The sequence below is a fragment of the Saccopteryx leptura genome, chromosome 1 (genome assembly GCF_036850995.1).
Source record: "Saccopteryx leptura isolate mSacLep1 chromosome 1, mSacLep1_pri_phased_curated, whole genome shotgun sequence".
In the NCBI taxonomy this organism is placed as follows: domain Eukaryota; kingdom Metazoa; phylum Chordata; class Mammalia; order Chiroptera; family Emballonuridae; genus Saccopteryx; species Saccopteryx leptura.
The window spans coordinates 84,781,951-84,805,998 of record NC_089503.1 but is presented as its reverse complement, the minus strand read 5'-3'; the positions used below and the strand labels follow the sequence as shown (position 1 = coordinate 84,805,998).

Genomic DNA, 24,048 nt, shown 5'->3' with positions numbered 1-24,048 from the left:
ATGTTGGCCTCATAAAATGTGTTTGGAAGTATTGCTTCTTCTTCAATTTTTTGGAAGACTTTGAGTAGAATAGGAACCAAGTCTTCTTTGAATGTTTGATAGAATTCACTAGTATAACCGTCTGGGCCTGGACTTTTATTTTTGGGGAGGTTTTTAATAGTTTTTTCTATTTCCTCCCTGCTGATTGGTCTGTTTAGGCTTTCTGCTTCTTCATGATTCAGTCTAGGAAGGTTGTATTGTTCTAGGAATTTATCCATTTCTTCTAGATTGTTGTATTTGGTGGCATATAATTTTTCATAGTATTCTACAATAATTCTTTGTATATCTATGATGTCTGTGGTGATCTCTCCTCTTTCATTTTGGATTTTATTTATTTGAGTCCTGTGCCTTTTTTCCTTGGTGAGTCTTGCCAAGGGTTTGTCAATTTTATTGATCTTTTCAAAGAACCAGCTCCTTGTTTTATTGATTTTTTCTATAGTTTTTCTGTTCTCTATTTCATTTATTTCTGCTCTGATTTTTATTATATCCTTTCTTCGGCTGGTTTTGGGTTGTCTTTGTTCTTCTTTTTCTAGTTCCTTAAGGTGTGAAGTTAAGTGGTTTACTTCGGCTCTCTCTTGTTTGTTCATATATGCCTGAAGTGATATGAACTTTCCTCTTATTACTGCTTTTGCTGCATCCCAGAGATTCTGATATGTCGTATTTTCATTTTCATTTGTCTGTATATATCTTTTGATCTCTGCGCTTATTTCTTCTTTGACCCATTCATTTTTTAGAAGTATGTTGTTTAGTTTCCACATTTTTGTGGGTTTTTCCCCCTCTTTTTTGAAGTTGAATTCTAGTTTCAAGGCTTTATGATCAGAAAATATGCTTGGTACAATTTCAATTTTTCTAAATTTGCTGATATTGTCTTTGTGGCCCAACATATGGTCAATTCTTGAGAATGTTCCATGTACACTAGAGAAAAATGTATACTCTGTCGCTTTGGGATGAAGTGTCCTGTAGATGTCTATCATATCCAGGTGTTCTAGTATTTCATTTAAGGCCACTATGTCTTTGTTGATTCTCTGTTTGGATGACCGATCTAGAGCCGTCAGCGGTGTATTGAGGTCTCCAAGTATGATTGTATTTTTGTTAGTTTTTGTTTTACGGTCAATAAGTAGCTGTCTTATATATTTTGGTGCTCCTTGGTTTGGTGCATATATATTAAGGATTGTTATGTCTTCTTGATTCAACTTCCCCTTAATCATTATGAAATGACCATTTTTGTCTCTGAGTACTTTTTCTGTCTTGTAGTCAGCATTATCAGATATGAGTATTGCTACACCTGCTTTTTTTTGGGTGTTGTTTGCTTGGAGTATTGTTTTCCAGCCTTTCACTTTGAATTTGTTTTTATCCTTGTTGCTTAGATGTATTTCTTGTAGGCAGCATATAGTTGGATTTTCTTTTTTAATCCATTCTGCTACTCTGTGTCTTTTTATTGGTAAGTTTAATCCATTTACATTTAGTGTAATTATTGACACTTGTGGGTTCCCTACTGCCATTTTATAAATTGCTTTCTGTTAGTTTTGTATCTAGTTTGATTCTTCTCTTTTGTTTTTCTATCATTTGTTTTTGTTTGTTTGTGTTCCATACTTCTTTCCTCTGTTGCTACCTTTTTTAAGTCAAGTGTTTTTGTGGTGGTTTTTTCAAGGGTGGTTACCATTAAGTAATGAAAAGGGTACCTACCATATTCATTGTAGTACCCTATCTTATAAGTATTTCTGCACTTCATCGTCCTTTGCTACTGTTAATCTCCATCCTCTCCCCCCTTTTTTTCCTTTGTTGTCACAGTTTAAGTTTGGTTTTATTGTGTTCTTGGTGGAGCTGTTACTTGTGGTGTTGTTTTCTTTTGTTCTTTGAATCTGGTTGGAAAACCCCCTTTAGTATTTCCTGGAGTGGGGGCTTTCTGTTGATAAATTCTCTCATCTTTTCTGTATTTGTGAATGTTTTTATATCTCCTTCATACTTGAAGGATAGCTTTGATGGGTATAGTATTCTTGGCTGAAAGTTCCTCTCTTTCAGGGCTTTAAATATTGGGGTCCACTCTCTTCTAGCTTGTAGAGTTTCTGCTGAGAAATCTGATGATAATCTAATAGGCCTTCCTTTATATGTTGTACTCTTCTTTTCCCTGGCTGCCTTGAGAATTTTTTCTTTGTCATTGGTTTGTGTCATCTTTATTATGATGTGCCTTGGAGTGGGTTTGTTGGGGTTAAGAAAACTCGGTGTTCTGTTTGCTTCTTGAATTTGAGGCTTTAGTTCTTTCCACAGGCTTGGGAAGTTCTCGTCTATTATTTGTTTGAGTATATTCTCCATTCCATTTTCTTTTTCTTCTCCCTCTGATATACCTATTATTCTTATGTTATTCTTTCTGATGGAGTCAGACAAGAATTATCTATCTTTATATGAGAAAGTTGTTCTCATAGTTACACATTATTTTTTAAGTTTGTAGCTTTTATATATTTGATTTCCTTGAAGCATTATTTTTACAAACATAAGTGTGGTTTAATCTAGAATCTTATAAATTCCTCTTGTAACACTTAGGACACTCAACTGTGATTGTATATTTATTTCATTGGTTCCATTGCCATCACCAATATATTTTTTAGCTTATAGTATTTTACTTAGTGTAAAATTACTGTCAAAATGTGATCATTTCTTTAAGTGAATGACCAATCATCATTGCTTTTCTTCCATTTTTAAGAATATAAGATTAATATTTAAAATTCATAAGAAATTTATAAAACTCAACACCAAAAACAAAAACAAAACAAACAACCCAATTAATAAATGGGTATAGAACCTGAATAGACATCTCTCCAAAGAGGACATAAAGATGACCAAAGGACATATGAAAAACATGTTCAGCATGACCAGGCGGTGGTGCAGTGTAGAGAGTCCCAGTATAGAGTGTCGGACTGGGACATGGAGACCCAAGTTTGAAGCCTCGAAGTCGCCAGCTTGAGCATGGGCTCATCTGGTTTGAGCAAGGCTCACCAGCTTGAGCCCAAGATCACTGGCTTGAGCAAGGGGTCACTTGTTCTGCCTTAGCCCCCGGGTCAAGGCACATATGAGAAAGTAATCAATGAACAACTAAGGTGCTGCAACGAAGAATTGATGCTTCTCATCTCTCTCCCTTCTTGTCTGTCTGTCCCTATCTATCTCTCTGACTCTCTGTCAAAAAAAAAACAAAACCACAAAACAAAAACAAAAACAAAAAAAACATGTTTAACATCACTAATCATCACAGAAATGTAAAATAAAACCACAAATAGATATCACCTCACCACTGTCAAAAAGGCTGTCATTAATAAATTAAAAAACAACAAGGTTAGCATGGATATAGAGAAAAGAGAACCTTCACGCACTTTTGGTGGGAATTCAGATTGGTGCAGCCACTATGGAAAGTATTATGGAGTTACCTTAAAAAAAAATGTAACTTATGACCTACTAATTTCACTAACTGAGAATATATTCAAAAAAACCCAAAACATTAATTTGAAAGAATATATGCACCTCCATGTTCACTGCAGCTTTTTTTATAATTGCCAAAATTTGGAAGCAGCCCCAGTGCCCGTCAGTAGATAGGTGGATAAAGAAAGCCATGGTTCATTTACACAATGGAGTACTACTCAGTTGTAAGAAAAAAATAAAAAAAAGTAACTCTTACCTTTTGCAAAAACATGGATGGAACTAAAGATCATTATGCTAAGCGAAATAGGCCAGTGAGATGAGTACCATATCATGTCACTTATATGTAAAATCTAATGAACAAAACAAACAAACAAAATTGAAACAGACTCATAAATACAGAAAACAGACTGACAGCTGTCAGTGAAGAGATTAAGCAAAGGAAAAAAAAACCCCTCATAGGTACAGATAAGCTTATGGTGATTACCAGAGAGAAATAGGTGTGGGAAGAGCTAGAAGAGGGTACAGGGAAGATAAATGGTGATGAAAAGGTACTTGACTCGGTTTGATCATCACACAATATAATATACAGATGATGTATTATAGAATTGTGCACCTGAAACCTATACAATTTCATTAATCAATGTCACCCAATAAACCCAATAAAAAAGAATATAAGAATATTAGAACATGCTATATGCAAGTATTTCTGTTTTTAAACAGCATAAATTACGTAGAAAGTAAAATCATGAGATAGATATATAGATAGTAGAGAGATACAGACAGAGATAGAGCAAAATATAAACTTTTCAGATTATCTTAAAGCCAGGTGCAAGGTTCTTACTAAAATTTAGAATGAGTATTTCAAATACATCTACTTTAAACATCAAAGGAAAAGCTTTCTGGTGTCAGAAGTGACTTTGGATATCATAATATTTTCCAAGTGCAAGACACTTTTTACAATAGAGCATTTATTGACATCACATAATTTAAAATATCAGAACTTTTTATCCTACAGAACTGAAATATTATGTTTTTATCGGATTGGTAGCCTTGGTTCATGTCCTGTTTCTGGAATAAGGTATATCTGTTGTAATCCCTTTTCCACATGGCAGTTTTTTTTGTTTTTTTGTTTTTGTATTTTTCTGAAGCTGGAAATGGGGAGAGACAGTCAGGCAGACTCCCTCATGCGCCGGACCGGGATCCACCCAGCACGCCCACCAGGGGGCGACGCTCTGCCCACCAGGGGGCGATGCTCTGCCCCTCCGGGCGTCACTCTGTTGTGACCAAAGCCACTCCAGGGCCTGGGGCAGAGGCCAAGGAACCATCCCCAGCGCCCGGGCCATCTTTGCTCCACTGGAGCCTGGGCTGCGGCTGCAGGAGGGGAAGAGAGAGACAGAGAGGAAGGAGAGGGGGAGGGGTGGAGAAGCAGATGGGCGCTTCTCCTGTGTGCCCTGGCCGGGAATCGAACCCGGGACTTCTGCACGCCAGGCCGACGCTCTACCACTGAGCCAACCGGCCAGGGCCGACAGTCCTTTTAAACAGCTGAAAATGTGCATGTTGTGTCTATGTCTCCTTTTCTCCAGATTACACATCACCAATTTCTTTGTTCATTTTCCAGATGAAAAAAAGTTCATTGACCTCCTTTGCAGTGCATTCGGTCCTGTGCAAAACGTCCATGGTTCAGAAATGGGTTCAGATAGCCTATAATGTTTATCTATACTTTTTCTTTATGTAATTAATACATAAAAAAATACTATCATGTTCTATTGCTCCAATAAATGTGTTGTGAATACATTGTTAATAATAACACTTTTTGCATCAGTAGCTAACCTAGTAATGGTACATGGATTACATGGGTTTAGGTAGATGAGCCATCGTGGACCTAATGTTTCTGCATATAGTTTCGGTATCTGCTAATCATCATCCCCCATACCTACGTCACTTATATGTCTCTTCCAGACAGGGTCTGACTGAAACAGAGCAGAGTGACACCAAAGTAGCTTTCATTCTGGATAGTATTTCCTACTACATTTTTAATACTTTGTTTTACTACCCTTGAACTATGGTTATCTAATTCTCCCGTTTCATTTTACATTTTTACTATGTTGTTTGTTTGTTTTGTATATCTCTTAGGTTTTTCTCTCTACTAACAAATGGCCCTTTTTGGAGCCATTTTCTATGCAGTCTCAGTGGAATTATTGAAGTCACAGGTGGAACAATAGTTTATGCTGTTTGGTCCTAATTTATCTTATCCAAATATTTGTTATATCCTTAAAAGTAGAAATAAATTGTATAATAATAAAATTTGGATGTTAACATCTTATCTACTTTTTAAGTGACATGAAAAAGACAGAATTTAAAAGTTAATGATTATTATTATTTTCTAAAAACTATTAACCTTAAATTGTTTTAGGTTATAGGTAAAAAACTTAGTGTTTAAGTATTTATCATTAAAATATTATTCAAGTCTACTAACCACTCCACCTCTGGCCACACAGGAATTTCTGAACATACTTATTAGAAATAGTTCAGGGAAACCTACAAGTCAAATTATACTCTCTAGTACTTTTTAAAATATTTTCATATTTTATAAAATTTAAAAAGTAGAAAATTCCTTTCTGGTTTTTCACATTACTTTATAATACCTGTCTTGATACTAATGAACATTTTAAAAATATGGAATAGATATAAAATGAATAATTATCTTCACTGGTTTATTTCAACATGTATTAGATAGGATATGTGTTAAAGCAGGTGTCATTGCATCTAATTTCAGTGATCTCTTTTAATATTTTTATAATTTATAATTGCAGTTGGCATTGTTGTAGTAATTTCTAATTTGATGTTAATTACACCCAAAGTTCCCTATTCCATTTGTTTTTTTACATTAATTTTTGTCACTCCTGGTGTTTTACTTAATAATTCTTAAATTTTAACCCAAGTTGTAGTTTATAAAGCTCTCTATTTCTAGAATCCCATCTCCTCAATTATTCAAGAGACTGATTAATGGATAAAGATGTTCTTGTGAAGCAAAATCTAAGCTCTTAGCTTTTCCTTCTCTCATTTTTCACTTTTTGAAGTAAAAAATACTTCTACTTTGATGAAGAATACAAAGTATGTGACCTATAGGTCATAGTCTGTCCCACTAAGTGTCACAGTGATCCAGTATGGTAATATTCTGGTTATTATAATTTTACAAATGAGGAATGTAAAACTGCAAATTTGCTTCATATCATGCTGTTTTTAAGTAACAGAGTTGGGATTTACAATCATGCTACTCACACAAATGTCATATCATTAGATACTTCTAAACTGCCTCTAAGTTTTAATGGATAAAAGTCAGGTTTAAAACTTTTTATAGTACATATAATTATAGTATAAAAACTACCAAAAAAGATTATAAATTTAAATTATTAGGATTGCATATATTTTGTCTGAAATCAAATTCTAGCTGTTTTATTTTGAAATTATTTTATTTTATTTTGCAATACATATTTACATCTATTATAAATTAATATTCAATGTTTTATATATTATCAGTATATTTAACTAAAAACACAGTGTGAATTATTTCAGTTAGCTATGGGTATTTATTACAGCAAGATTGTTTTATGGGGTAGCCTCTCTTCCAATTACATGATGACATTGAATTCTTACTTTGTCTATTGTTAAATATTTATTAATTAAAAATATGTAATATACAAATATAATAAAGTCTTTTTTCAAATGTTTTACAAGACATCACATATTTCAATCACCCAACCAGTTAGATATCTTTAAAAAATAATTGTCCAATAAAGCAGACTAAGGAGCAGAAGTAAACAAAAAAAGTTTAATAAACATACTGAAAATCTGAAGCTTGAAAATAAAAATTTTAAGGAAAAAATTGAAGTTATATTTTTTAGTTGTGTTATACTAAATGTGGATTTATGCAGTCCTGGTAACCTTAGATTTTTCCATCAATTATTTACTATTTAATTATTTACTTTTTAATCATTACTAAGCTTGTCAATAATAATAATCATCATGGCTTTAGAGAAACACCTCTCTGTACTTGCTCTTTCTTTTTTTTTTCTAACCATTTATTCTCAAATCCACTCAAACCAGATATTCTTCTCCACTGTAAAATCACTTGGCAAAGTAAGAGTGAAATTAAATAAGTAGCAAGTCAATACTCAGTCCTCATCTTAGCAGACCTCTGGCAGCTTTTGCTATGGGTGTCTACGGCCTCTTTCTGAAAAGCTCCTTTTACAAGGCAAACAAATCACCATTTTCAGTTTGTCCTTAATTTCTGTAACTGCTCCTTCTCACTCTTTTGCTTATTCTGCTCATCCCTAAAACCTATGTTTTACTCCATATAAATCTCCCTTTCCCTGCCTTCTTCTATATTGGCATGAAACACCAGTGTGGAATTCCCAATTTTATATCTCTAGTCAACTCAACTTTCTTAAACTCTAAAGTCACATGCCCAACTGCCTATTTTCCACCTTCCTTATTTTCCAAATAGGCTTGTCTGAAAAGAATCTCCTCTGTCTCCCCATCGGAATCCTGCCATTTTCTCAATCTCAATAAATAGGAACTCTTTTTTCTAGTTTCTGAGGCAAATCCCACTTTGCAGTTACGCAGGAACAAAACGCCGGTAATATCCTTTATACATTTTTTTCATACCTGCCTTATCTAACCATCGACAACTGTTTAAAATGTTAATTCAATCATGACATTCTTCTGGTCAAAACTTTTCCAACAGCTTTCAACCTCATAGAGACTAAAAGGTAAATCTTTCACAATATCTGACATTGACTTATTTGCTGTTTTTGTCCTACTAGCACACTGATTTCGTATCTTCCACTCTCCCTCACTCATTCTCCAGCACATGAACCTCCCAGAACATTTCAAGTACACTCCTGCATCAAATATTTGTGTTTTCTGTTCCTTCTGTTACCAGAAAAGACACATGGCTAGCCACCTTACTTCCTTCATGTCTTAGAGCAAACGTCTGCTTCTGTCCTCATATGATCTTCCAGAACACACATATACAAAATAAAAAAGCAAAATAAAACAACCACAAAACATAACTCCCCCAATTTTTTTATTCCTTAACTGATTTATTTCTTCCAAAATATTCATCCCTTCAAAATATTCTAAATTTTTGTTTACTCAGTCAATGACTCTCCAAACTAGAAAGTCAATTTTGAAAGAGCAGACATTATTCTTTAACTTTGTTCATTGCCGTATTTCTTAGATCATTCAAATAGGCACACCACATATATATGAATAAATAAAATACTTAAAATTGATTAAAAAGTAAATATTTTAGAAAACAGGAAAATATAAGATGTTAAGATTTTCATAGATAATTTATATAAATTGTATTGATACAATTTAGGAAAATATAACCAAATATAAATGAAGAGAAAATAGTAAGACAACATTATAAAGAATATCATAAAATCCAGCATGGTTCATTGGCTATACATTGGCAGTTATTGGGATTAAATGTCCTAGAAGACATACCAAAGGAAATACAGTACTAAAAATGGTATTATATACTGAATCCATGAGGATAAAAATAAACAATCTTTCTCATTCTCTATGAACAGTAATAATACTAACATAATACAATTGAAAAAAAATTGTTATTCATGATGTTAACAATTCTTCGTAGTGAGAAAAAAGAGACAGTCCCCACTCTCCACTGTGGCCCAGCCACCTCATATAATACTCTTAAACATTGTCAAGGACATAGACAGCTCATTCCTTAATTTGAATATAAGTGATTCTTGTTATGTTCCTCAGCAGAAATGAATAGAAAGCACCAAAATGCAAAGCAGAACAAGCAATTTTATAAAAGAAAAATTAAAGACATTCTAGTATACAGATGCATGGTTGGGCTCAACGCAAAGGTAAATTTTAGAATACTTAGGTCTAACATTTTACAATGACTAAAGAGATCTTATATGGTATATAATACATATTTTATAGTATATCCTTAAAGATTTTTTTGTTAATAATTGTATAAAATTAACACATATGAATGCAAGTTGAAGAGGCTGTTTCTGAAAAAAATGTAGAAAAACTTTTCCTATATTATATTAATTTAATATGTTCCTTTATTACATTAATTTAATATCTTCATGCATTTAATTTAAACTAAATCTTATAACAGGATATATAATACTCTGTGAAACTTAAACAATTACACCAATTTTTATATGATAGTCATTTCAATAGTAAGGAAAACAAATTTAGTGTAGTTTTGTTCTTTACCTTTTTATAGAACACAGAAATAATTCTTTAAACTACACATCAGGTATTCTTTAAAATACTCTCAAGCATCATTGTCTTTATTCTTTGAAAAGCCTCATGTAGAAATAATATATTTCTGAAAAGGTGCATAACTTACTATTTTTTACTGTAATATATATATATACACTAATTTAAATTTTATGTATATGATACATATTTCAAATGTCTTTGCAAAGATTATGCTTATCCTCATTTCTGATACAGCTAAATTACAAAAGACTGAATGCACTGTCTCTTCCCAGAAAATTATACAGAGAAAAGTTCTCTTTATTAGTATGAGCAGACATACCTCTCGAATAAATTAAACTGTAGAATCAGTCTAAAAGCAAAAGTTACTTTTATCTCAAGATTAAGTTTAGAGTGAAGAAGGCTCACAAGTTCACTGAAGAAATTTGTTGCAGGATTCAGTGTGTTTTCAGAGAATCTAACCATTATTTTAATTACACTGCAATAGGAGATTCTGTTAATGTTCTAATTCTTAACCTCTCAATCCACCTACAGCCACAGAAAACAGCTCCTGTATTCACTGTTATTTTTTCTGCTTCAATGTCTGCACTGCATCATTGTTTCTCTGCCTCAAGGTTTTCTCTATCATTGTGGAAGCTTTTTCAGCCAATTTAGGGCAACCTAAAATGGCCTCAGGATTTAATTTTTTGGAAGTTAATCATCAACCAATGAGATCAATGAGGGACACTTTCAATCCAGTTTCCTATCTCTTAGTCACAACAATCCTGAGACATGTTCTCTGTGAATCCTCAGAGAGAAGCTGGTGAAAGATAGAGTTATAATCTCACATTCTATTTTTAATCTATCATCAACTGTGAAGGAAAATTACCATATCTGTGAGAATTGCTTACATGGTTGTGAGTAAAAGTCTGAGAAATTCGAAGAGCAAAGGACATTCCTTGTATCACTCAAGCCTTACATATATTGGTCTTTTGGGCTTTTATTTCCCAGCTCTTGATTTCATTCTTGATAATAATTTCTAATAAAATGACACAATGCAACCATTCACATGACTCTGTGTGTGTCTGTGAGAGAGAGATACACACACACAGAGAATAGAACTAAGTTGATGAGTTAAGGATCACTATATATTTTTTACCCATAGTTTTGGGAGTATAGAGGCTTTTATCATCTATACAAACAGGTCATCATGAGGACAATAATGTGACAATCTGTTTTCATTTACTCAGTTGGAGTGTTCTGAAGACAGTAGAGAGGATTAAATGACCTGGAAAACTCAGTCTATGAAAAGTCTATTGAACTCATCTCTATTATTTCCACTTCTATGCATCACTGAAATCTTAGAATATGATTTGCTGTAGTGACAAATAAATACGGGGTTATTTCTCACCTTCTTTATCCCAAATAAACCTCAGAGATCCTTTAATACTTTCCATTCCACATGTTACCTTAATAGATAATAGTTGTAAAGTTAAAAGTTAGATATTCAGGATGTACTGATGGAATGTTTAATTATTTTAAGAACTTATCTATTTGAAAAACACATAGGTAGTATAAAGTATTTAGCATAAGATAGATATTGTCTGTAGGTTAAAACTATCAGATGATCAACCTAAATCTTGCAGTGTATTTACATAAAGCAGGAGAAAAGAATGAACATTTATAATTACTATAAGCAACTGCAAATCTTCAGCTTCTTCATTTTCCTGAAACCTATCTATTCTATCATATGTTCAAGCATAGCCCCCCAACTCACCTAAATCATATGTGAGCAAAAACTTTTTAATAAAAGTACTTTTTCCCCTCATCTTCAACATGTCAGGAGCACATTAGGTAAGAAAAAAAATGGTTTGAAAGTAAATATATTAACTTGCTTAATGTACTGTTAAATTAAAAAAATAATTTAGAAAAAAAAAATTTGCAACCATGGTAATAGACTAGAATTGACTAAGCAATTGTGATCTGGTGCCACTGTGTGCAATTTAAAAGCTACCAGAGATATTTTGTGGACAATTTATCGTGTCTTCCATATATGAACTGATTATTAAAAAGCATATATAAGTGCCAATTTCTAAGTTACAATATAAGAAAATATAAATATTTTCAAAGGAAAAAGAAATGATCTTGTGCTAAGTGAAGTATATCATTCACTAAATAACATAACATTTTTTGAAAATTTACTAAGGCAGAACACTGTTACTAGAAACCATTTACAGTGTAATCTTTACTGTCAGTAGTCTAATTTGTTAACTCACCTTATATTAGCCGTAGGGATATTCTACTTCCCAATATTGACTGATTAGCCGTGAAGATGGCAAATCATTATTTAAAGATTACTTAACATGTGTACAGGCATGGTCCTCAACTAACCTTATTTATATTTAAATTCTTCTTTCTAATCATAGTCCCTATAGAAAACTAAGGAAAACTTAAATCTGGAGGAATTATGAGTAAAATTAATTTCTCTATATAATATAAAAATTTGCCATTGAAACAATGAATATCATTATATCAATTATCATATATACTTTTTTGGTTCAGACATTCAGAACACACTATGTATAAAGCTCTATGAAAGATAAAGATTAGCATAAAATTAAAGTGCCTAACTTTAAATAGTATTGCATGAGGAAAAAAAAGATTAAGAAATATTGATGTTATCAGTACTATATAGCATAATTCTTTCAATTCATACAAAAAGAAACTGAGACATTATAAAAAAGCGTATCTGACTGATCTTGAACATGAAAAATGGAAAAACTAGAGGAAGTACACCTGCCAAATACGGTTAATACAACACTAATTTGAGAAGGGCAATGAAACACATATTTAGGGATAATAATTATCATGAATAAGTGAAACATAAATTTCAGTAAAAATATTGATAGCCAGCATCAGAGTCTGGTTTTGATTTTTCAAGCAAAAGTGAGCTATTAAAAGTTTTGGTACCAAAATGTTTCACCATAATCTTATTTTGTTCTTTTTCTAAAATGCATTTACATCTATCATTTTGTTCATCTACAGATTGTTTTTCATGTTTAAAAATGTTTCTAAAAATAGAATGTTGAGGTAATGAAATTATTACCAATATTTTCTTCTTAATGTTTAAATTCTACCTTTAAATTTGGGTTTAAATTTAACTGGAGTTTGTTTGTTTGTTGTTTAGCTTGGCATGCTGAGAGATCTTATTTTACTAAAATATTTTTCTTATGGATAACATATTTTACTAGAACAACTTATGGGATAGTCCATTCTTTCTCTACTAATTGGCAATCACTATCATATCACTTGTTTACAAAATTTTATAGAGATATAGAACATTTTCTGTGCTATTTTATTCCAGAGGTCTACTTCAGTAGCCCACCTTGTCCAATTAATATACTATCTTAATTATTTGTGAAATTACACAAAAACAAAACTAATTGAGAGACAGTCAAGCTCTTTTGAAATTAAATCTACTCATCAATGAACAGAATATATCTCTACATTTTTAGGCAATTTATTAGACTTTTGCATATATTTGGGCTAAGTGTGTATTTGTCTATGTTTAGGTAAAGTTAGAAACTGCAAATTCTACAGATAACTGCCAGCAATGATTATAGCTTCCAGCACTAAGACAGATGATTCTAAGAAGAACATCTGGGGCCACTATAGCCCGAAGGACAATGATTCTGCTTCTCTTATACCTTCAATATCCCGTGATACTCATTGATTGGCACGTAATCATAAATCTTGGGAAGAGTTCTTCTGAGAAATGCAGTTAGTAGTCCCCCAGGCCATCTAAGATACTGGAGAGCACAAGAATGAGGAAATAGTACTATAACCTAACAAAAAATCCACCAGAGTTTTATATAATCAATGCAGATTATGATTGGGAGTATTTTTAAATTCCATTTTCTAATAATTTATGACAGATGGATCACTTTTCCACGTTAACCTTTAATATTCCACAACAGCACTAAAATGCAAATACTATGTGACAAAAAGGGCCATATCAATTTTTTCCCTTTCTGCACCTTCTCTCTTTTCTTCTTTCCCTCCACTTTTTTCCTTCCTCCTTCCCTCCCTTCCTTCCTTTTCTTCATTCATTTCTTTCTTACTTTTCTTCCCTTCTTTCCTTTGTACCTTTTTCTTAACATGCTATGTCTCCCTCCCTACCTCCGTCCTTATTTCTTTTCTTCCCTTATTATCAAATACTCAATAAAGTTTGCTCTACTCAGTGGTAAAATATACGGTAATAATTTTATCATAATAGCAATCACATTAAACACCTTCCAGAAACCAAACTCTAATATATATATATATGTGTGTATGTGTATATACATAGATAGACAGACAGACATGTTTAATTTCAACCTCCCATCCCTTTCCAAATATTACATTACCCACTTGTTAAAAGTGAAGGAAAACTGAGGTTCATAATAATTAAGCCCAGATTTCTAAAGCTAGTAAGTTTACAGCAGAGATTCAATCCTGAGTCTACCTTATTCTAAAGCCTATAATTTTTACATTTGTCAAAATTGCCTCAATATACTTAGCAAATGTGACAGTGTTTAGGGAAAAGTCTGTATATTAATCATTTGCCTTTCTATATAATAGGCTTAGTACAGAGTCTATCTGAATTTCAAACATCTGCTATAGAGATACAGCCCCTTATATAATTTGTTAGGATAGCCTTGAAGTGTTCAGGAAGCTGAGCATTCCAACCTAAACTAAACATTTTCACTGCTGGCATTTAAGTATGATTGCACAGAAGCATTCTTATATTCAGAAACTGCTCTAGGAAAATTATTCTGGCATTTGTTTTCTATGCTCAGTCTTCCCTGGCATTTAAAGGTGTAGGGAACAGCGACACAGCCTACATGCCAATATTTTCTTTGTTTCTATAAATGCTTCCCACAATAGAACTATTCAATAAGATTTATTTACTAGGTAGGCATCTTGTATGAAGTATTTTGCATTATTCAAATTACTTGAATTGTTTGAATGTTCTAATTTTTGAATGGTGAATGCCTTTTTCATCATTCTATTAAAGGTCTATGCACTATAGTAAATAAGCACCCTGTCGTATTATCACACTAAAACCTATTACTCTTTATTCTCTATTTGCTTTGGGAAAACACAGTTTCCTTTCATATCCTTAGCAACAAACTTGAAAAATATTGATTCACAACATATCTTCTATAAAAAGCTTATATTAAAGATATTCCTTGTCACCCAACATGATCCACAGTCCTCTTACACCTGTAACTGGCAGATCGAGATAAATGCCAACTAAGAAATTTATACAACTTGAAGTTACATATTGTTTTATACCAACTGACAGATTACTTAAGGTATTCTATTTTGATTCACATTCTTGGCATTTTGGTACACTATAAAATAAATTTTTCTATAAAATATTTTAAATTTATAATAGAAAAAATACTTCAAATATAGTTAAAATTAAATAACTAATTTTACAAATGGCAAAATACAGTTGTCTGTAACAGATATCTTAAAATAATTAAGATTTTATTATTGACTATCAGTTTTAGAAAGAACTCTTCCATATCCCTTCCTAACAATTAGAAATTGTACATTCTTGTTTATTTGAACATACTACCCAGGAAGGACTATTGTGAACATTCCAAGTGGTCTAAAATTCTTGGTAATATTCATCCAGAACTATCTCCATGGAACATCCTCATTATTTTAAGTGTCAATTCAGGATACCACATTACATACATTTAGCATTACAATATTACAGCAAATAGCAGTGCTGTTAACATATACAATGTAACCTACCTATATGAAAAGATTTTTTTTCCAATTTCTATGCGATTTTCTCTCTCTCTCTCTCTCTCTCTCTCTCCCTCCCTTCCTCCCTCCCTCCCTCCCTCTCTTCTTTTTGAAGTTGGAAGAAGGGAGAGAGTGAGACAAACTCCTGCATGCACCCTGACCAGGACCCATCCTGCAGGCCCAATCTGGGGCCGATGCCCAAATCAAGATTGGGGTTTTACTCTCAGTGCCTTAGGCCACTGGCTGTGAGATGGGAGAGGAACAGAAGGGGAAGAGGCAGAAAAAGAGAAGTAGATGGTTACTTCTCATGTATGTCCTGACCTGGAATCGAACGTGTGAAGTCCACATATTGGGCCCACACTCTATCCACTGAGTCAACCGGCCAGAGCCTCTATGCAATTTTCAAGACCATTAAGTATCAAAATTAAATTTTCCATTTTTTAAACTGAAAGAACATGCCACTCTACTTTTTTTCAGCTGTAGTTGCATATATTGATATTAAGGATTAAAGAATTTTTTTTGTTTGTTTCCTGTTTTTTTTTTGTTTTTTTTCATAAAGTGATGGAAATTCTGTCAATTCTGAAATTCTGTACATCTAGAGCCACTAAAGCTCTTCTCTAATGGAACAAGGTCCTTTCTCTTGGAACTGAGCCAATACCTACTGGATAAAGGTGTGTGTAAGTTATTAAGTGAAACATTTTATTCTCAGAGGCTGAACTAAGGACCCCTTTTAATATACGTTGCCTTTTACTATGGACAAATTTAGTTGAGTGTGTCAAGATGGAACTGTCAGTTTCTGCCCTGAGTGTTTTAAGTGGTTGTGGTAAAAGATTAGGTACAAGTGTATGAATGCAATGGGGTTTTATTTAAAGTGACACTGTAAATCCACTCCCATCAGATTCATCAATTCTAATTCACTTATGTCTTTTTGGAGTGCTCAGCCTGTGTCACTTGTTTCAATTGCTTCCTGTTTTAACAATGTGCTTTCCAATTAGGTGGGCAGAACAAAAACAAGAGTGACATGACGAAATTGAACTATGCTCTGCCAAACCTGCTCCTGTAGGCTCCCTGTAGTGTTCAATAAGCTCTACATCCTCAACTTGAAACTTAGATTTATTAATAGGTTGAAAAAGGGCTCCTCTCAAAAATTAATTAGAATTCTGCTGAACAACTTGAATTTAATATAATTTAGCTGGTAATTGATAGACTGTACCAGTTCACAGGTGGCTAAGACATTCATTCCATTCTGTTTCCATCTGCTGATACATCTAACATAAATTTAAATTGCATATCCATCTGGAAGTAAACATTATATCCAAAATCCTCTTACCTACAGCTGCTATGGTATGTTCAGTTGTCTTTCTTTGAAAATGTCACAAGAACCATAAATAAACGCTTTCTACATAGGTGTCTACATATAATCTACCTTTGATATTCACAGATATTGAAGAAGTAGCAAGTTAATATACAATTTGTTTTGCTAAGATGCTCTATTGATTAAGATATAAGAACAAAATGTTTATATACAGAATATATATATATGATATCTTCTAAGGTATGTATTCATAATTTTTAGACAGAACACACATGATTGTTTTAATTTTATTTTGTAAATATAACCTATTCTCAGATAATTCTTGTAACAAACAGAACTATGATGGCAAAATTGGGCTAAAAAAGTCTGTCTGATATTAGAATGTGGCAACAGACTAATTTATTAGGAACTCAACTCTTTTCCGTGGTTTGAAGATGCACTATCAGAGGATTTCCACCCACTTCCTTATCTTCAGTTGTTTATTCTTTCGTAAAATTTATGGTTATATTTCTCTATTATATTAATTTAGGGATACCTGGTGCAATTAGGGCTTTTAATAAAAATTACAAACTGGTATGGCTTAATGTAATGAGTGAAAGATACTTATAGATTTTCTGCAGTGACCTCCAGGATCTGAGCATGCCTAGTACAAAGTAAAATCACACAGGTTGAACTCTTGACTCTTCTATTCTCCTATAGAACTGCTTTCACATTCTGATTTATTCATATTCCTTCTTTAATTCTAATTTTCAAGCCAACAAAAGTGAAAGCATAGAATATGCTGAGGGAAATATTTCCCAATATTTTGAATCAATTACCTTGAATCAGCCTGAGAAATTAAAGGGCAGATAGATATATGGCAGCCTTGGCTCTGAGTGTGATATTGTCAATATTTTAAAAATAATTAAAAAACAAATATAATTATATAGCCAAAATTAATTGACATCCTTAGTTGATTATCTAAAATACAACATAAATATTTAGGTAACTAGCATACCATGGTTTTAATTTAAGATAATCTGTTAATGCCCATTTAATCATGAATATTACACATGTCAAATTATGTATTCTAAAATACTTTAATTAAGTCATTTGAAATGACTATTATGAAGTTACGCAGTGGTCACTTTTACTGAAAATAGATGCTATTTTTAATGATTGTGGTTGTTGTGTAAGCCTTAAAGAATGTGGAACAGCTGAGTAAAGACCATAAAAGTCAAATTAATTTGAGACATTTTCTATTAAGGTGGGAATGACTTGGTTTTTTATTGACCATGACTTCCTGCTTATACAATGTAAGCACTGTCTTCAAACTCAAGATATCAAAAACCATGAAACCTGTCCTGGCCAGTTGGCTCAGTGGTAGAGCATTGGCCCAGCCTGTGGAAGTCCTGGGTTTGATTTCCAGTAAGAGCACACAGGAGAAGCAACCATCTACTTATCCACCACTTTCCCCCCACCTCATATTTCTCTCTCTCACCTCCTCGAGCAGCCATGGCTTGAAAGGTTCAAGCAATGTTGGCCCTGGGGTGCTGAGGATGGCTCCATGGCCTCATCTCAAGTGCTAAAATAGCTCAGTTTCTGAGCAACGGTGTAGCAGCCCAGATAGGCTGAGCATTGCCTTGTAGGGGCCTTTTCAGGTGAATCCTGATGGGCCACATGCAGTAATCTGTCTCTTCCTGCCTCCCACCCTGTCACTTAATTAAAAAAAAATCATAAAACCCATTCAGTAACAAATTATATATTGTTTAACAAAGGTATTATGAAAAAGGAGGCTACATCAAAGTATTGACCTCTTATTGTTTTCAGGAAATTAACAAATCTCTGTAGACCTGCCATTCTCATATCAAACTAACTTTAATAAAGACAAAGTATTTTACAATTTTTCACATTAATATCATTTCCAGAGTATTTGTCATCTTTATGTTCAGTGTCTCAAACAAAGCTTTATTTTCAATTTAATGATAAGACACTTAGTTATTTTGAACATTAAAAAAAAACCTATGTTTTAATAATATTGAGGCGTTGTTAAGCTTTTCCAAATTGATACACATAGGTCTTATGATTGATTTTTCCTTCAAAATTTTAAAGGCAGATTAACAAAGATGAACTGTACCTGCTTTCTGAAACAGGATCCAAGTTACAAACTTCCAAAAGGGCCTGGTTTCTATAAAGAGATCCTTTTACAGTAGTCATGAAACATGATGTGCAGTAGATTTTGAATGGCAATAAATGGTAATCCTTTATGGTCACCTGTTAAGAAAAAAAAAAAAAAATATATATATATATATATATTAATGTGATTACAAATCTTTCCTTTGCTTTCCATTATTTATACAAAAAAAGTAAAGATGGGAAAAGAAAAGAAAGAGAGTAATAAACATTTGAGTTGGTATGTGTGTTAACTAGATGGAGAAATCCTTTCACAATATATATGTACATCAAATCATCATGATGTACACTTGAAATATCTTTCAATTTTATGTGGATTTAATCTCGATATACCTAAAATTAAAAACATTTGACACAATTAAACCTGCATTTCATATTTCCTCATTTTTATAATTCTATGCTATACCTAGCATTTACAATATTAAACTATGTTTATTACTTATTTGATATAAGGCTTTACAATACATATTTATTCTTAAAAGCTTATGTGACTTATACCATTAAATGTGTTTGAAAATTATGTGAATACATCTTGCTTGTTGTACAGTATGGAATTTACATGTGTGGTGCCATCTCTATTCTTCTTATATCCAGTAAAGTTCACTTTTCCAATGAAAGTTTAATGAAATTGCATTTTCCTAAAATTTACTCTTTGATAGGGTTGTGAATATTCCAGCATCAAAACCAGAGCATAAATATACATACATATAACATATTTTATATCAAAAACCTACTGGAAAATAAATTTTTGAACATTAGATTGATAACTTTATCTCTTGTTAAAATATTATCAATACTGCCAAAAGTCAAAAGAAAGCAAAGGTATAGCTAATGATCAAGTTGAGAAAATATATTGTAATTGCTTGTAGTCTTGACTACCAAAGATTATTGATCTTATGATTCCTGTTTACACTAGTTGGAAACAGAGGAAATGAAGATTTCATGTTGTTAGACAAAAATGGCATATAATACCAGTAATTTCATGAGTCAACCGGATAACGTCTCTAATCCAAGTTTACTCTGATACCAAGTCCAAATGCTAATTATCATACAAAGCCACTTCTTTTTAGTAGTATAAAAATATAATATTATTTTTTCAAGCTCACATTATAATTACAAAATTATGCAAGAAAGCAGATAATATACTATTATAAGGTCATTTCAAAAGAAGATTACTGTGCTATTGTCTGTTTTGATGAGAAATTATGAGCAGAGGGGCTTAGACACTTCATTTTCTGTCTTTTATCTCTTCCTCTCCTCTTCCTTTCTCCCTTCTTTTCTTCCTTTGTCGTCCCTTCCTTCTCCCTTCTCTTTTTCCTTATCATGTCACAATTCTAAGTTCTACTGTATTTTTTAGAGTATGAACATATCTAAAGGAAGACATGACTTTTTATCTTGGTTTGTAAACTAGGCATAGTGTCAGTTACCCAAGTAAACAACGAAAGCCTATCTAAGGACTGAAAGAGTTATATTTGTAGGCCCTGGCTGGTTGGCTCTGTGACTAGAGCATTGGCCTAGTGTATGGACGTTTCAGGTTCGATACTGGTCAGGGAACACAGGAGAAGTGAACATCTGGCTTCTCTCCCACTCCCTCTTCCCTTTTCCTCTTCCCCTCCTGTAGCCAGTGGCTTGATTGGTTCAGGTGTTGGCCAGGGGCACTGAGAATAGCAATGATGATAGCTCATTGGTCCAAATGTCAGCCACAGTGCTAAAAATAACTTGGTTGATTCAAGCATCAGCCCCAGACAGAGGTTGCTGGGTGGATGCCAGTCAGGGCACATGTGTGAGTCTATCTCACCTCCTCTCACTTAAAAAAAAAAAAAGTATATATATTTTTTCAATTCAATTCAGTCTTTCATTAGGAAAAATTACTTGAAAATCAAAATTCCACATTCCCACTTTTGTCATGAACTCTGGTATTGACATGACATACCTTTCTTTTTTTCCTACTTCATAAAAATATTGAAGAAATTAAATGCGATAAAGCACATAAAGAGCTGCCCAGCCTGACTAGGCAGTGGTGCAGTGGATGGAGCTACAGACTGGGACACAGAGGACCCAGGCTCAAATCCAGGAAGTTGCCAGCTTGAGTGTGGGCTCATCTGGTTAGAGCAAGGCTCAACAGCTTGAGCCCAAGGTCGCTGGATTGAGCAAGGAGTCACTCGGTCTGCTGTAGCCCCACGGTCATGGCACATATGAGAAAGCAATCAATGAACAACTAGGGTGCCACAGCAAAGAGTTGATGCTTCTCATCTCTCTCCTTTTCTGTCTGTCTGTTCCTATCTGTCCCTTTCTCTGTCTCTGTCACTAAACAAAAAAAAAAATAAGCTTCCCAATATACCTGATATAAGTTGAACATTTAATATATATGACATTATTTTCCCACTTTAATTATCAACTACTGTAATATAGCAAAAAGAAAATTATAATAAAATGGTAGTATTACTGTGGTTTTTATTGTTTTCACATTCCCTCCTCAAATTTGCATCTCAGAAACAAAACCTTGAAGTCTTGTGTTTTCAGTAAGATCATGCCTGGCGTTAAGACAATATGTTGGCAAAAATATTACTCCATCTGGAGCCCAGGTCATATAACCTCAAAGTTCTACCATTGAGATCTTACTCTTAGATCTCGAGCAAGTAATATAGCATTTTTGAGCCGGTGATAACAATGTCAAATTCTCTGTCTACTCAAAGGATTGTAATAAAAGTCTCAAGAAATAATAGATAAAAAAGTCCTTTTTGAACTCAGTTTTACATATGTTAGTTGCTATATCTCAAGTCCTGCCTTGCAAAAGGTCATTACCTTTACCAACCTTTCTTTTCCTCAACATGTCTTTTAATAGTAGATCAAATTTTACCGAGAAATCCTAAGTGACTTGCTAAAAAAAGTAAGTTCTCTCATTTTTGATAACCCTGCTTCACTCATTTTTGATCAATATGAATTTATTCAATATCTTATGTGGTTCTGCTGTGATTTTTATTTTAATCTAACATGGTACTTCTATTTTGTAAAAGGAAAAAGGTAAGTCCTTACATCCAGCCTAAAATTATCAAAACCATGTAATCATTTGATATTTTCCTACTCTCTTCTACATTCCTAGATATCTATATTTCAAATTATCTCCAATGCATGTATCTTCTCTATATTTTCTCTCCTTTGTGAGGCTGAAAAAAATATTTTTTGTATTTTTGCAAAATCCAGTTTAATTTTTCATTTCTAAATTGTCTATGACTAAAATAAATATAATATTCTTTAACATAAGAAATTATAGCTAACCTAAAAATTGATATTTAATCTTTACTAACAACCTATTAACTCTAAGACAGTATCCAGCACTGTTCTAGGCTTCAGATGAACCCTTATCCATTTGCAGAACTTCTATTCATAATAAAATTTCTGTTCAGGCATAAGATATATTATTTTTTCCCGAAAACTCCAGTAAGATTTAATTGTTTTGTGTTCTTACTCTTTTGAAATGTATTACAACTTCTCTTATTGGAAGTATCGTCATGAATTAAGTGATGTATTTATATCATATGTTAAATCATATCCATTAATATTACCTCCAAAAGTCTTCAAGTACCCATAAAATCATTTTACCCAATGTAAGAAATCCCTCTCAGTGCAATTATAAATCCGCATCAAAATATACACACACTACTGATTTTAATTAGGTGGCAACTTAGTCAATGCTTATTTACAAAACATACACTCAATCTAAAAATGAATAAAATTTATATTAAAGAAATGTATGTTAAGTATAAAAATTTCTGAAAACAGAAATTAACAATGATACAAGTCTTATAAGTCTGAAATAGATAATGATGATGGCAGAATATTTCTATTTTTATCATTCCATTGTTTGAGGGTAGTTCATCTCTTCTGAAATGACTTCCTTAAGACATGAGAAACTCAGTCAACATTCTTCTCTGTCACATACTAGTCTTTCTACTGAGACTACCAAAGAAGGTACCAAACAAAATGTTAATTTTCAAGGTCTGATTCTCACTCATATTTCATTCAAATGGGTCACAATATATGTATCAATAATAATGTCATTCATTAATACTTTATACCACATTTGAAAGAAAAGAATAATATGTATATCTAACATCTGTTTGTTTCTAATTAATTAAACATTCATTTTGTCTAATTGCTTATTTGTAAATTAAATTACTTTTTCTTGAAATATTCTATAGTAGCTATTGAAAAAAATAAGAATAAAAAATCATGAATCTTTTCAGAGATGGCTCTATAATTTACTATTGAAAAACAAAGAGAGGCTCAGAGTGATTCCAGCAGTGTCCTGGGGTCAGCTCACTTCCAACAGCCAATTACTAAATATTCAGAAAGTTTTCAAGCTACTATTAGTACTTGATTTTAGCCAAGATGGGAGTATTTAAACTCAGAATCAGCTAACACTGTAAACACGGTTTTTTCAATGTACTTATCTGGTTTACCTGTACATCACTGTAAGTCACCAATTTAAAGTATGAATGCCAGAGCACATTTTTCTTTTTTATTATTTTATTTTATTTTATTTTTTGTATTTTTCTGAAGTGAGAAGCAGAGGGGCAGAGACAGACTCCAGTTTGCACCCAGCATGCCCAGCAGGGGGCGATGCTTTGCTCACCTGGGGCGTGCTCTGTTGCAACCTGAGACACTCTAGCGCCTGAGGCAGAGGCCATGGAGCCATCCTCAGTGCCTGGGCCACCTTTGCTCCAATGCAGCCTTGGCTGTGAGAGCAGAAGAGAGAAATAAAGAGAAAGGATAGTGGAAAGGGTGGAGAAGCAGATGGGCGCTTCTCCTGTGTGCCCTGGCCAGGAATCAAATCTGGGGCTTCCACATACTGGGCCGACACTCTAGCACTGAGCAACCCGGCCAGGGCCCAGAGCGCCTCTTAATAGCATATAAAAATATAATTTCTTAGAGAAATAGGGCACAGACATTGAAGTGCAGTCTCAGAACTTAATTTTCAAAGTGGCTGAGCTCCAGAAAGGTTAAATTCTCAGACTTAGCAAGTTTGTTACCCCAGGGTTAAAGCCTTGTTTAGA

The 24,048-nt window shown here is 33.1% G+C and overlaps 1 protein-coding gene across 2 annotated transcripts in view; it reads right to left on the bottom strand.

Moving 5' to 3' along the window:
* Nucleotides 1-24,048, bottom strand: part of CNTN5 (contactin 5) — a 1,309,320-nt gene that overhangs the window by 975,957 nt on the left and 309,315 nt on the right. For both annotated transcript variants that reach the window (XM_066360732.1, XM_066360733.1), the window contains exon 2: nt 18,936-19,072. The gene's annotated coding sequence lies outside the window, so the exon portion shown is untranslated. The remainder of the gene's footprint in view (nt 1-18,935; nt 19,073-24,048) is intronic.